The 12,711-nt window shown below is 37.4% G+C and overlaps 1 pseudogene; it reads right to left on the bottom strand.

Annotated features, from left to right (window-relative positions):
• Window positions 1-331: 331 nt before the first annotated feature.
• LOC114379714 lies at window positions 332-4,038 on the bottom strand (annotated as a pseudogene).
• Between the last annotated feature and the right edge of the window lie 8,673 nt (window positions 4,039-12,711).

Genomic DNA, 12,711 nt, shown 5'->3' on the forward strand with positions numbered 1-12,711 from the left:
ATAGCTTTCTTTTCATTCATTGGCCCCAACTCAATGGTTCCAATTTTGTTATATCTGCCATGTAATTAATAATATTAGGATTTCTGGCCCATCACGAATGAATATATCATCATTAATATGTCAATCTGCCCAATAAATATTCCATTGACAACATTAACGAATAAATCATCAACATGAAAAGCTTCACAAACTTAGTCATATTCTACTAAATTCTCAAGCTGATCAACATCACAAGCTTTAATTCTCAAAACACACTGCCTACACAAAAATTACTCATGTTTCACTAAATACATATTTGAAGGCTGAATACAAAATTATTACCAAATTTTAACACATTAAATCTTCTTTCATTAACATACCAATTCAACAATTCCACAATTACAATCTGCAGATTACAAAAAACCAAAAACCATTTACCAAATTACATTCCCTGCTACATTATCAAATTACAGTCCTCTACTACATAATAAACACACTAAGAAGCAAACACAGACCCAAGAAACAACCAATACAATCCCTATAATTTTTTCCTTCATCTTCATGTCATTGATCCTGCTTTGCAAATCCTTTTCCCTCAACTTCAATTCATCAACCTTCTTCATCAAGGCTACAATGATCTTCTTCTAACGAATGTTGCCAGCTGGATCGTGTCACTCAAAATAATTACACTCTTTCCTACCTGTATCCTACATGCCCAAAATAACAAAAAAGAATCAACAATTAACCCATAACAATCCCTGCGAAATTAATATTCCTTACCTTGTATAGACCACAACCATAAAAACACCTCCCTGGATTATCCTCGGTCCACGACGTCACTAGTGGAGCCTCTACGTTACAATGACACAACACACGACTTCAGGGCTCGGAGGTGTACGATGAGGAACTCCTTTCCATGGTGCTGTTTACGGAGGACAGTAACACCTTAACCCCTTAACCACCATGACTATGCAGTCACGCCGCCGACTACCAGTAAATTCAGAGATAACTCTTCAATCATAGCTTGTGAGATCTCCGTCACTGTAATTGCAGCCACAGGCTAATATTAAAAATACAAATAGTCATCATGTGCAACTCTAAATTAATGACAACATAACAACAATTACCACATCAAACATGTCAAATTACATGAATGACCAAAGGTTTCAAAGGATTGCAAAAGGCTATTCATAACCTTATCACTTATTCCACTTCTTGCACTTGTTCAGCTTGTTCCATGAACATGTCAAGTCAACAAGGTTAATAATCCCAATCATCCCATATTGATATAAACATGATGCAACTAACTTAATCTTCCTTTTCCTACAAAAGTCTCCATCCAAATCCCCCATTTCCCACAATCCACACCTTGCAAACTAAGACATATATTGCAAAACTACTGCCGATACAAAGGGCATGCATGCTCAAAACTACAACACATAACATAACAACACACAAGAACATTGAGGCAAACCATTTTGCAAAACGAACATCAATCAAAACAGCAATATAACAACCAAACAATAACTAACAGGGATAACTGAACCAAAGTACAACCATAAAAAAAACCGACAAAAGTGGAAAGACCTTCACCTCAACGGGACCTGCAAAAAGAAAACTACAATACATTAAGGCATACCCTTCTTGATTTTGCTGACGTGGTAGGAGGAAAGGGTGAATGTTAGTTGTGAATCTGCCCCCGAAGCTCCCCCAACCTCGACTTTCTTTCGTCCTCTGTTTCAATCCTGCTCAACAAACACAACGCTCTTCTTCGATCGTTTTACAGCGAGGAAGAAAATGATCTACTCAATCGTGCTTAACAAAGACACACCTCTGCTTCAATCGCTAAATCAACACCTCTGCTAGGGTAAGCTTTCACGAAAGGGGAAAGGGGAGGGTTCCTGTTACAACCTTCAACAGATCCCAACCATTTAATTTTTTAATATTTAAATCCGACGGACGCAATTCATTCTTTGCTTTTTTCGAAGGGTTCCTATTACAACCGGTTACCCAAAATAGATCCCAACCATTTAATTTTTTAATATTTAAATCTGACAAACACGATTCATTCTTTGCTTTTTTTGAAACTTGTGTTGGGTGCGAAAGGAGTTTCCTTTTCGCACCCTAGTCGCCGTCTATCATTAAGGGAGTAAAACTTGGGTCTCTCTTTCAAGTTGCAAGGAAGAAAGATGAAAGATCTAAGTTGGAAAAAACATAAACATGCAGCAAACAAGACATGCAAACTAAATGATAAAGAACAAATTTAAGTCCCTCTAACACAGTCCATGGACCATCTTGACCACACCTGTTCACTTCTCATTTGGATTCTTCTTATATCTTTAGATAGTTTTTTACTCACTAAAAAATTAAACACAACTGTCAGAGAAAAACCCCAAAAAAATGGAGCACGATCTCTAAGATTTAGTGAAAACTGACCATCACGACAATGGAAGGTTCATTGATTGTGTCTTTTGCAAGAAAAAAAAACAGATACTAGTTTCTATATGTGCCAAATACAACTATAAGCAACATAACTCCATATTCTGCTTCCCTTCAATACTATATTTTAGAACAAAAAAATTCAATGGAAAAGAACCAGTGTTAGTAGTAACAACAAAGGAATGGTATAATTGAGTTCCACACTTTCTACTAGCTATCAAGAATAAAATATTGAATAATAATTAACAAATAAGGTTAGTAGACTTCTGTAAGAAATTAAAAATCTTAAAGCATTAGAGGCGATGCGATGCTATTGATTGATGAAAAAGAAAAACCCTTACGGTGAAAATTTAGTTTCTCACCGTGAGAGACCTATCCCATGCTAGAAGCTGGCTTAAACTATTCCACACAAGCATTAGATGTACACGTCAATAGGTACATAAAATATCTGGATACCCATTTAATAGTTCAAGGACGTCTTCATCAAGATACCAACATCCTTCGCCAATGTCTAAACTCTAAACAGATAAATTTTTAAGGCAACAATGTCTACATATTCATTTACCAAGAATTCAAGATACAATGAAATGGCAAATTTACTTGTAGAAGTTGATAAGAGAATCTCATTTGGGGTTCCTAAGAACAATGGTGACAGAATCTCCACGGAGAAACATTTTGCTGATGAATCTATCCTTGTTGACTGGCTAGGCGTTTTTCTTTCCTTTACCAGTCTTTGGCACCTGATTGTACACACAAATCGATCTTTAATCGCTTAGCAGACGTAACAAGTGCACAAGGAAAGTAATAAGTAAATCAGTACCATACCTCAGTCCATATCTCCCTGACATTTTCAAGAACCATGTTGCAGTTCCTGTCAAAAGCCCTTACACGACCCAGAAGCTTTTTGTTGTTCTGACAATTTATCAGTACCTGCATAAGTAAATAAAATGTTGAGTAAACCTCTGGGCTTGCCTCGAGACCATCAAATAGTATAAAAATGAACATACCTGAGTATTATTTTTAACACTCATCATGAGTACAAATAGCGGTTCGGTGTTGAACTCCTCTTCCTCATTCTTACCCGCAGTCAGTAAAATGAAGTATGTTAGCTTGGCAAAGCATTGTAAGCAAATCTCTAATATTAAAAATTAAACAAATAATTCCCGCACAAAAGACACATTATTAGCATAAGCTAATAAAATCCCTTTGCCTAGCTAGTGGTTACATATGAGCATTGACAAAAACAAAAATTGGGCTAAATTATGCAAAACAAAGATTCAATTTGCACAATAGCTTATTAGTTAAAATCCTAGAGAAAGCATTGCAAATATATAGGGAACAAGCAAAACAATTTTACAGTGTAACGATCGTAGCCAAACTTGCATATTGAATATGATTAAAAGAACTTACATCTTCCTCCATTGGCCGGCTTCAGAGGACAAAAGTAGGGAAACAAAAAAAAAAGTACTTTAGGGAAGGAAAAAATAGTGAAAATTTAATAATAATAGCAATAGAATTCAAAAGGTGAAGTGTTACAGAATCAATACCTCATTTTTTGCTTCAGGTGGATGAGAGGAGAAAGGATCCTAGGGTTAAAATGTGAAGCTGAGACTGAGAGTGAGAGGGGCTCAAGGTACACTTTTAAGAGTATGTATGTACACGGTTGGGTCGGGTATCGACGAATACCAAAATTAAGAACCGAACCCGATCATGTAGAACCGAATAATCCGTTTTATAAACCCAACAGGTCCGTTAACAAGAATCGGGAAAATCTACAAGACAGAAGGCTGTTGCTAGGTGCACCTAGCAAAATTGCTGGTGCACCCAACATTTCAATGAAGTACCCAAAATACCCTCCATTTTAAAAATAAAAGTAACGTAATTAAAAAAAAGCTTGTTCTTCCGCGATAGCTTTCTTCTTCCCTTTGCTTCCGTGCTTATTTCTTCCCTGTGCACCCAACAATCTCCATTTGTGCTTCTTCTTCCCCGATATTGGCCTTCTTCCTTCACGCCCTCATTTCCTTCCTCTGCGCCCTCATGTCCTCCATTGAAGTTGACATCCTCCATTGAAGTTGTTGTTCGTGTCTTCCGCCATCAAGGTTAGTCTTCTAACCTCCTCGTAACTGTTTGAATGGCGTAAATGGCTGTAGGAACCTTAGGATAGACGACATTAGTGACCTGTGGTGCTGGAGGTTGAAGATGAAGGTTCTTCCGCGAGAAGAACCTTCTTCCATGCGTAGGAAAGGGGCTTCTGGGGAAGAAGTGTGGAAGGTTCTTCCGCGGATTCCTGCGGAAGAAGCTTCTGTAGGATCTTCCACGTGATCCAACGGAAGAAGGTTCTGCAGGATCTTCCGTGTGATCCAGCAGAAGAACGTTGTCTTCCGCGGACCTGCGGAAGATCCTGCAGAACCTTCTTCCGCAGGCTACATTTTGTTGTCGCGGAAGAACCTGCGGAAGCTTCTTCCGCAGGGTACATTTTCTTCTCGCAGAAGATCCTGCAGAAGTTCTTCCGCGGATCATGTTTTGCTGTGTATTTTGTTTATTTTTTGCTTTTTTTTAGATTATACCTGAATTTGTTCATATTATTAGGTAGTTTGTGCTATTTAGTTGCTATTAAAAATTGTGTTTGTATGTAAAATGAAATTATATTTGGTGTGATTTATATATGCATTAGGATGTCTAAATTGAATTGTTAGGATGTCTAAATTGAAATTATATTTGGTGTGATTTATATATGCATTAGGAAGTAACTATGTGATTTTAGCATAATAATAGCCATCATTTTAAATAAAATATAGTTGAATTATTATTTTTTTATCATAAATATTTCACATAATAATAGTCTGAAAATTTTCTTAATTTTTAATTTTAATTAATTCATAAATAAAGATAATTATAACTTCATAAATAAGTTATCGATAAAATGTAACAATCTAACCATTTTGATGAGACTCATTTAAGCACCTAATTCATTTAAGCACCTAAGCAGAGTTACTTCATTGAAGAGATTAAGAGCTTATGAAATACTTATATATGAAAGAATAAAAATAAATGATGTGTACAAAGGGAGCTCCATTTAAGCATCAAAAGAAAATACGATAGAGTTACTTCATCGGCAAGAGGAATTGAAGACCATCATGGATATGGCCAATTGCAACATCATGGTTGGTGGATTAGTTGACGATGTTGGGATAGTTTATTCTTTTTGAGACGAAACAAGGAGAGAACAATATTTGAGGAAATGACATTTTTCATATTAGTTGACGATGTTTTATTCATTTATTTATTTAGGATATGAGTAGAAATACGATAGATCCTTGCTTGGGGCTATACAAATATTTTCATATTAAGTTTGTGAGATCTTAGACTATTCAAAACATCTTTTAAATCTAATAAGTTAACCTAGTTATAATAATAATAATAATAATAATAATAATAATAATAATAATAATAATAATAATATTATTATTATTATTATTATTATTATTATTATTATTATTATTGTTATACTATTTTGTACTTTGAAACAACATAAACTAAATTGTATTAGTCGTGAAAACATGTGTTTGAAAACTTAATTTGAACAAATTAGTAAGAAACATACAAAACATGTGTTTGAACAAATTTGTAATGACAAAGCTTTGTTACCAATTATTTGAATATTTAATTTGACCGAAAAAAATAAATGTTCTTCATGATTTCAGATCATGGTTAGAACACGAGGTTTAGGTCGTGCGTTAGGAGCTGGTAGAGGTAGAGGCATTAGTGAGGATGCGCATGAGGCTAATGTTCCTCGGCGTCGCAGGCCTATTGCTTCAGCACGTAGGCAACGGGTTCATCTGCATGAGGACGTCACTGAGAGACATGAGGATGTGCCTCAGTTGCATGAGGATGTTCCTCATGTGTTTGATGCCACCCCTGAGATGACAGGCGCCGCCGATGCTGTTCAGACAAAGGGAGTGGCTACTGATGGGAGCTTGGGGTCACTTGCTACAGATGAGGGATTCCCCGGTGGACCACGCGACCCATCGATTTTGACCGATTTTGCTGAGCATGTCACACACAACATCTGGAGTGGACAGGTACGTAATTTTTAATGTTGACTAATTACATAAAAATTATTTGTAGTTGGATTGTTTTTTATATACACGTTATTATAAATTGTTATTCAATTTAGGAATGACCCGATCTGAAGTTGGTCTCCCATGGTAGAAAAGTAGATAAAATTGGGAGACCAGCGCCTAAGATCGAAGGGTTGATAGCTGGCACCGGATTGAGTCCACTGATCAGGTGTTCTGTTATCACCACTGATCCTGGACTCATATCTGCTTTCGTCGAGAGGTGGCATCGCGAGACTAGCACGTTCCACCTGCCAGTAGGCAAGTTGACGATCACATTGGATGATGTGGCATCACTCCTACACCTTCCTATCACTGGCGCGCTGCATATGTTCGAGCCGCTTGTCACTTCAGACGCCATTGGTCTACTGACGGAGCTTCTTGAGGTCAATCATGAGGAGGCTACATTTGAGACCCGACAGGCTGGTGGGCCTCATGTCCGGTTGGGGTGACTTCGAGACTTGTATCAGAGCCAGTGCAGGGCCAGACGATGGGTTATAGCAGCCCGCACGTATCTGCTCCACTTGGTGGGTTGTACTCTTTTCGCCAACAAGAGTTCAACCCATGTACATGTCGTGCACCTGGAGGCTTTCAGGGACCTGGCCCAGGCAGGGGGATTCGCCTGGGGAGCGGCTGCATTAATCCACATGTACGACCATCTGAATGACGCGTCGCAGGCCTCTACACGGCAGTTGGGCGGTTATATTACACTTCTCCAGGTACATATTATCACTGATAATTTAAATTGAAGTAGCATTGAATCTCTTTTTTTTGTATTGATGTTGACTATGTGTTTGTAGTGCTGGATATACGAGCACTTTCCTACAGTGCATACATCCTTCGTTCATGATGCTTATTATGAGGGGAGCCCACGGGCCTGCAGGTGGCTTACGGGTAAGGCTCATATGACGGGGATCAAGGGAGCCCCGTATCAGAGACGTTTGGATGCCCTAAGTGTGACTGACGTGTGCTGGATGCCCTATGGTGAGCATTGGGGAGTCAGGGCCTTTGACTTGATATCGTCGTACACCGGCCAGCTCAGATGGGGTCAGATTGTGGTGTACGTTCGACCTGAGCGGGTTCTTCGACAGTTTGGCTACCTTCAGACGGTCCCTCCGCCGCCGATTTGTGATTCTTTGACGGGTGATGATATAGATGACTGGTGGCTGCATTTTTCAGACTTTTAGAAACATGCCTAAGTACCCCTGTTCGGGCTTTTTTTAAAATTATGTGGGAGCCGCTTGAGACTGTCCAGGGACGCTATTTGGCATGTTTGCACGTCAAGGAACCCAAAAAAAATAAAAGCAGCGCCCCGTTCCATCGAATCGCACCTCAAACGGAGGCACCAAAAATAAAAAAAGTTGGTTTTCGGCCTATTAGAAACATATAACTAGCATTCAGTTCAACACTAATATAACAATTTGACACAGTAACACTTGTTCACGGAACAATTGATTAATTACATGAACATAAATCCAATGTACATATACATTCATAAATATTACAAGTTCAGTGTCCGCTTAGGTCTACATGCATTGTATTAATTGTCATTAGGCTTAAGTATTGTTGCATTCTACCTACATATGCAGTTGGCCATTGTTTTGCCTCCGGATATGCATTGCTTGACCACAACAACGCCATAGGTGGTAAGGGACAACGATCTTTCAGAAAAACCTATTGTAAGTGAAATTACAATAATAAGTTAAACAAACAAACCAACACATTCAATAATTGAAATTATTTGAGTAAACAAATTTTCAATGGACCTGAACAAAATGACTGCCATACACATGACCGACGCATATTATGCGGTGCGCAGCAGAATCGGCCGGTGTTTGACTTCTAAGAGGAAAAAATGTGAAGCTCTGTTGTCGTGACAATGATACAAGGATTACATTATATCTTGACGCAATTACATATCCCATATCCGTTATATCCATCCATTTGTCCATACTAACCTAAATCACATAACAAATACACGTGTCAGTCATGTAAACATTACTTATGTAAATAAAAAGCATAAAACACATACCTTGGATAACCCATCCACGTGTAGGGACAACCTCAGCTGTTCATATCTCTCTGTGCCACCAAAGATCTTTATGTAGTCTTGCGACCATTTGCCAAGTTCTTTAATCAATTCATTACGCATCATGGCCCAACACTCTTCTCCCATACCTAATAAAGCGGAAACTGACCCATATCCACAATTACCATCCGCTTTCACATCAACAACATCCTCAATGAAACCATGCATAAATGGCAGAAATTGATCCGACATGGGGATCATCCTTGCTGGCTTCGGTGGTGCAAAAGATGATGCACTGGGTCTGACTGAGGTGTTGCTGTTTTGAACCAAATGATAAGCATCAACATACTCCCAATAAGATGGATCACGCTTTGTCGATCTTTCGCTTCTTTTCATTACCTTTTTCGGGGCACCTTTCATCTTAACCTTTGTTGGAGGAGGGCACATAGAGGTCTCATCGGAAAACGCAAATTCTCGGAGTTTACTCTTGAAAGTAACTTTCCCGCAAACATCAAGTTCCTCGAATCTTTTATGTATTCTATCAATCTCTTCCTTGATGCTCACTTCGGTCTCACATAGCCCCTGGTCTGAAAAATTAAGTCTCCTCCAGTACATATGGACTGCATCCAGTGGGATGCTGCCACCCTCATACCTTTGTAGCTTGCATGCACAAGGAAGACCTAGCGTGGTTCTCAAGACACACCCACAAGAAGACACATTGTCTTTCAAATAACGTACGCGCTCAAACTCAACTAAAATTTCATTTAAAGCGTACCTTGACACCATTCCCAGAAGCCTCTTGTATAAGGTTTTCTTAAAAACATGACCAACGACATGCGTACTTGTTTCGAATGATGCTCTAATTTCAGTGTGCTGCAGCGTCATCATGTTGTTCATTGCATCCCAAACACTACAGAGGTCTCCAACGCTATTCTGTAATATCCTCTTCAAAGACCAATGAGAAGATTCAACCCTACATTTAAAATACACAACAGAGAAGACAAATTAATAACAATAATGTTCCAAACAATCATTAAAAGAAACTTGACTAATATAATAAAACATTTAAATACCTATTTGTTGTTGTGTTGCCTAGGTGCATCACCTTATTCGTCCAGGCCAAGATAAATTTCTCCTTATGTGGGATAATCCATGTCTCACATACGTAGTCAATGAACATTGGCCACAGGGAACACGCTACTTGAAACCTTTGAAGGTGCTTAGGGAACTCCTGTTTCGAAGGACAATCTACCAGGTTACCCCAACTATCCATTACGTAGTCCCAAGCATTCTTTTGACCAACAAGCGATTTACACTTTGGCTTCACATTCTTGTCTATGTGAAACATGCACAACAAATTCTTACACTCCGGAAACACAACTTTCATAGCATTCATCAGGGCTAGGTCTCTGTCTGTGACAATAACAAAAGGAAGGCGATCGTTTCTTAAAAAAAGGTCTCGAAACCGTTCCAATGCCCATACAAGATTGTTCACGCGCTCACCCTTTAGATATGCAAACCCAGCAGAGAAAGTCATCCCGGTTGGTGTCACCCCCACAATGTCAAGTAATGGGAGCTTGTACCTATTTGTTTTGTAGGTACTGTCTATAAAAAAAACAAGATGACATGCATTACATAACTTAACTGCATCTGGGTGACACCAAAACAAATCACACACCACATCTTCATCCTTCAATCTATGCCAATGAATGTATTGGTCATGTTCAAGGAGCCTCATTAGGTGTTGCATTTCACTGTCATCTCCTCTGATTGAAGAATGGTATGCACTTCTTGCATTGTAGATTTTTTTGATTGTGGTGCAACTGCTGCTGTTGTGCTCCTTCAACGTTAGCAGGGTGTTTCTTGTTTTCACATTCGACTTTGTCATATCAACAATGATATTCTTCTCATCATCTGTCAATCTCCCAGCATATGGATGTCCAACTAAGGTCTTCGCCAATTCATGGTTGTGAATCCCACATATCAGCTTCACCGCCCAACCTTCACCTCCATGCACTGGTTTTCCATGAATCTTAAATGGACAACCACATTTTCAAGTACCTGTGTCTCTTCTAACAAATTCTTTCTTCCTACCCTTGTACTTACTACTCCTTTCACACCCAATTAACACAAATGAAGTTCTTCCTCTGCTGCCAGTATATGTATTAGACCTCATAATTACTGCAACAAAACCATTTTCATGGGCAACCGTTCATGCCCACTTCAAAACATCTTCTCGGGTTTCAAAGACCTAGGACACAACCACGAAATATTAATTTTTACACAAATCATACATTAGACCAAACAATTAAAACTGATCGACATGATTACCTGAGAAGTATTAAAAGCATCTAAACAATCAACATGTGCTTCATTCACACCACAATCTTCTTCATTTTGAAAATCCATATCAACTTCTTCGGACATCGCACTGTAATATGCCCATTGATCTTCGTCCATCTTAATTCAAAGTATAACTATCACCTGATTCAACATTCAACTAAATAATTTGAACAATACAGCAACCCAAAAAAATTTACAAACTATGAATATCAAACTAATTCAACATTTGACAACCTCACACAAATATTTAATCTACATATACATAACCAAATTCAACTTTTAATTACATAATTCCAAAATTATAACCTACAAAGCTCATTTAACCAAAAAATACCTCAACCTAGGCAAAAAAAATCAACAATTCAACCAACAAATATATTTTTATGTTTCACATAAATTACAAATAGAATTAACCAAAATAGCATTCAAACTAATCTTAAAACAAAAAAATCATAAAACGAATTACTCCACAGAAGAAGCATTCTTCCGCAGTTGTAATGTCAACTGCGGAAGACAGGTTCTTCCGTGGAGACTCATGAAAGACATCTTCTGTGAGACTCCATGGAAGAAGCAATCTTCCGCTGTTGACATTACAACTGTGGAAGACTGCTTCTTCCGTGGAATCTCACGGAAGACGTCTTCCGCGAGACTCCATGGAACAAGTTTTTTTCTTCCGCTGTTGTAATGTCTTCCCCGGAAGAAATTTTTTTGCGTCGAAACTAAAACGCTTACACCATTCTACTACCAAAAATAAACAATCAACCACACAAAAGCAGCTACGTACCTTAGTTGACAAATATCACACCAAAGCAGAGCACAAGCACAACCAGCACTGACAAAAATCGCACAACACAAGCACCAGAACGGAGAAAATGCACCAGAATGGAGAAAACGCGCACCGGAATGGAGGAAACGCAGGAGAGAGAAAGCAAAAAGGAAGAATGAAAAAAAAACAGATTTTTATAAATGGAAAACGTACAGGGGCATTTTTGGGTTTTTAAAAAATTGTTGGGTGCACCAGCAATGTTGCTGGGTGCCCCTAGCAATTCCCAAGACAGAATCGGGAAAATCTCTTTGCCTAGCTAGTGGTTACATATGAGCATGGGCCTCAACCTCACAACCTAATTTGGGTTTGAGTTTGTTAGTCGTCATTTATTTATTCACGTGGTACGTCGTTTTGTTTTTTTTGGAAAAAAGTAATAAGTTGCTTATCCTACTCACCAACAATCTTATTTTACATATATATAATAGTATATAATAACTAAACTTGACAGTAGTAGCCATGCAATAGACGAGTAAATTTAGAGAATATTTTTTTTATTTTATATAAAATTATATTATTAATTTTTAGAATATTAAAAAAATTATTTTAATAAAAAATAATTAAATGTGATTAATTTTCAATATAACTATAAAATTATTTTTGATAATATTGTTCTCCTGAAATCAAAGAAACTTCTATAAACAAATAAAACTACATAACAAAACACAAACAAAGCTAATAATAAAATTATTTTTATCAAAAATAACTCATACATTATTCCATTATAATCACTTGTATGAAGATCATTAATTTAACAACTTTTAAGAACAATATTGAAAAAGAATGAATAAAAAATATAAATTTAATAACACATAATTAAATGATTAAAAGTTAATAGAATATTATATTTGCATTGATTTGTGTTAAATTTGATCAAATATTACATTCATTATCTGATAGAAAACAATTTTAAGAAAAGCATTTTGACAATTTTAAAACAATGAAACTTAATAAATATGAGTTTAATTATTTAATTTTAA

Source organism: Glycine soja, chromosome 12 (assembly GCF_004193775.1).
Source record: "Glycine soja cultivar W05 chromosome 12, ASM419377v2, whole genome shotgun sequence".
NCBI lineage: Eukaryota > Viridiplantae > Streptophyta > Magnoliopsida > Fabales > Fabaceae > Glycine > Glycine soja.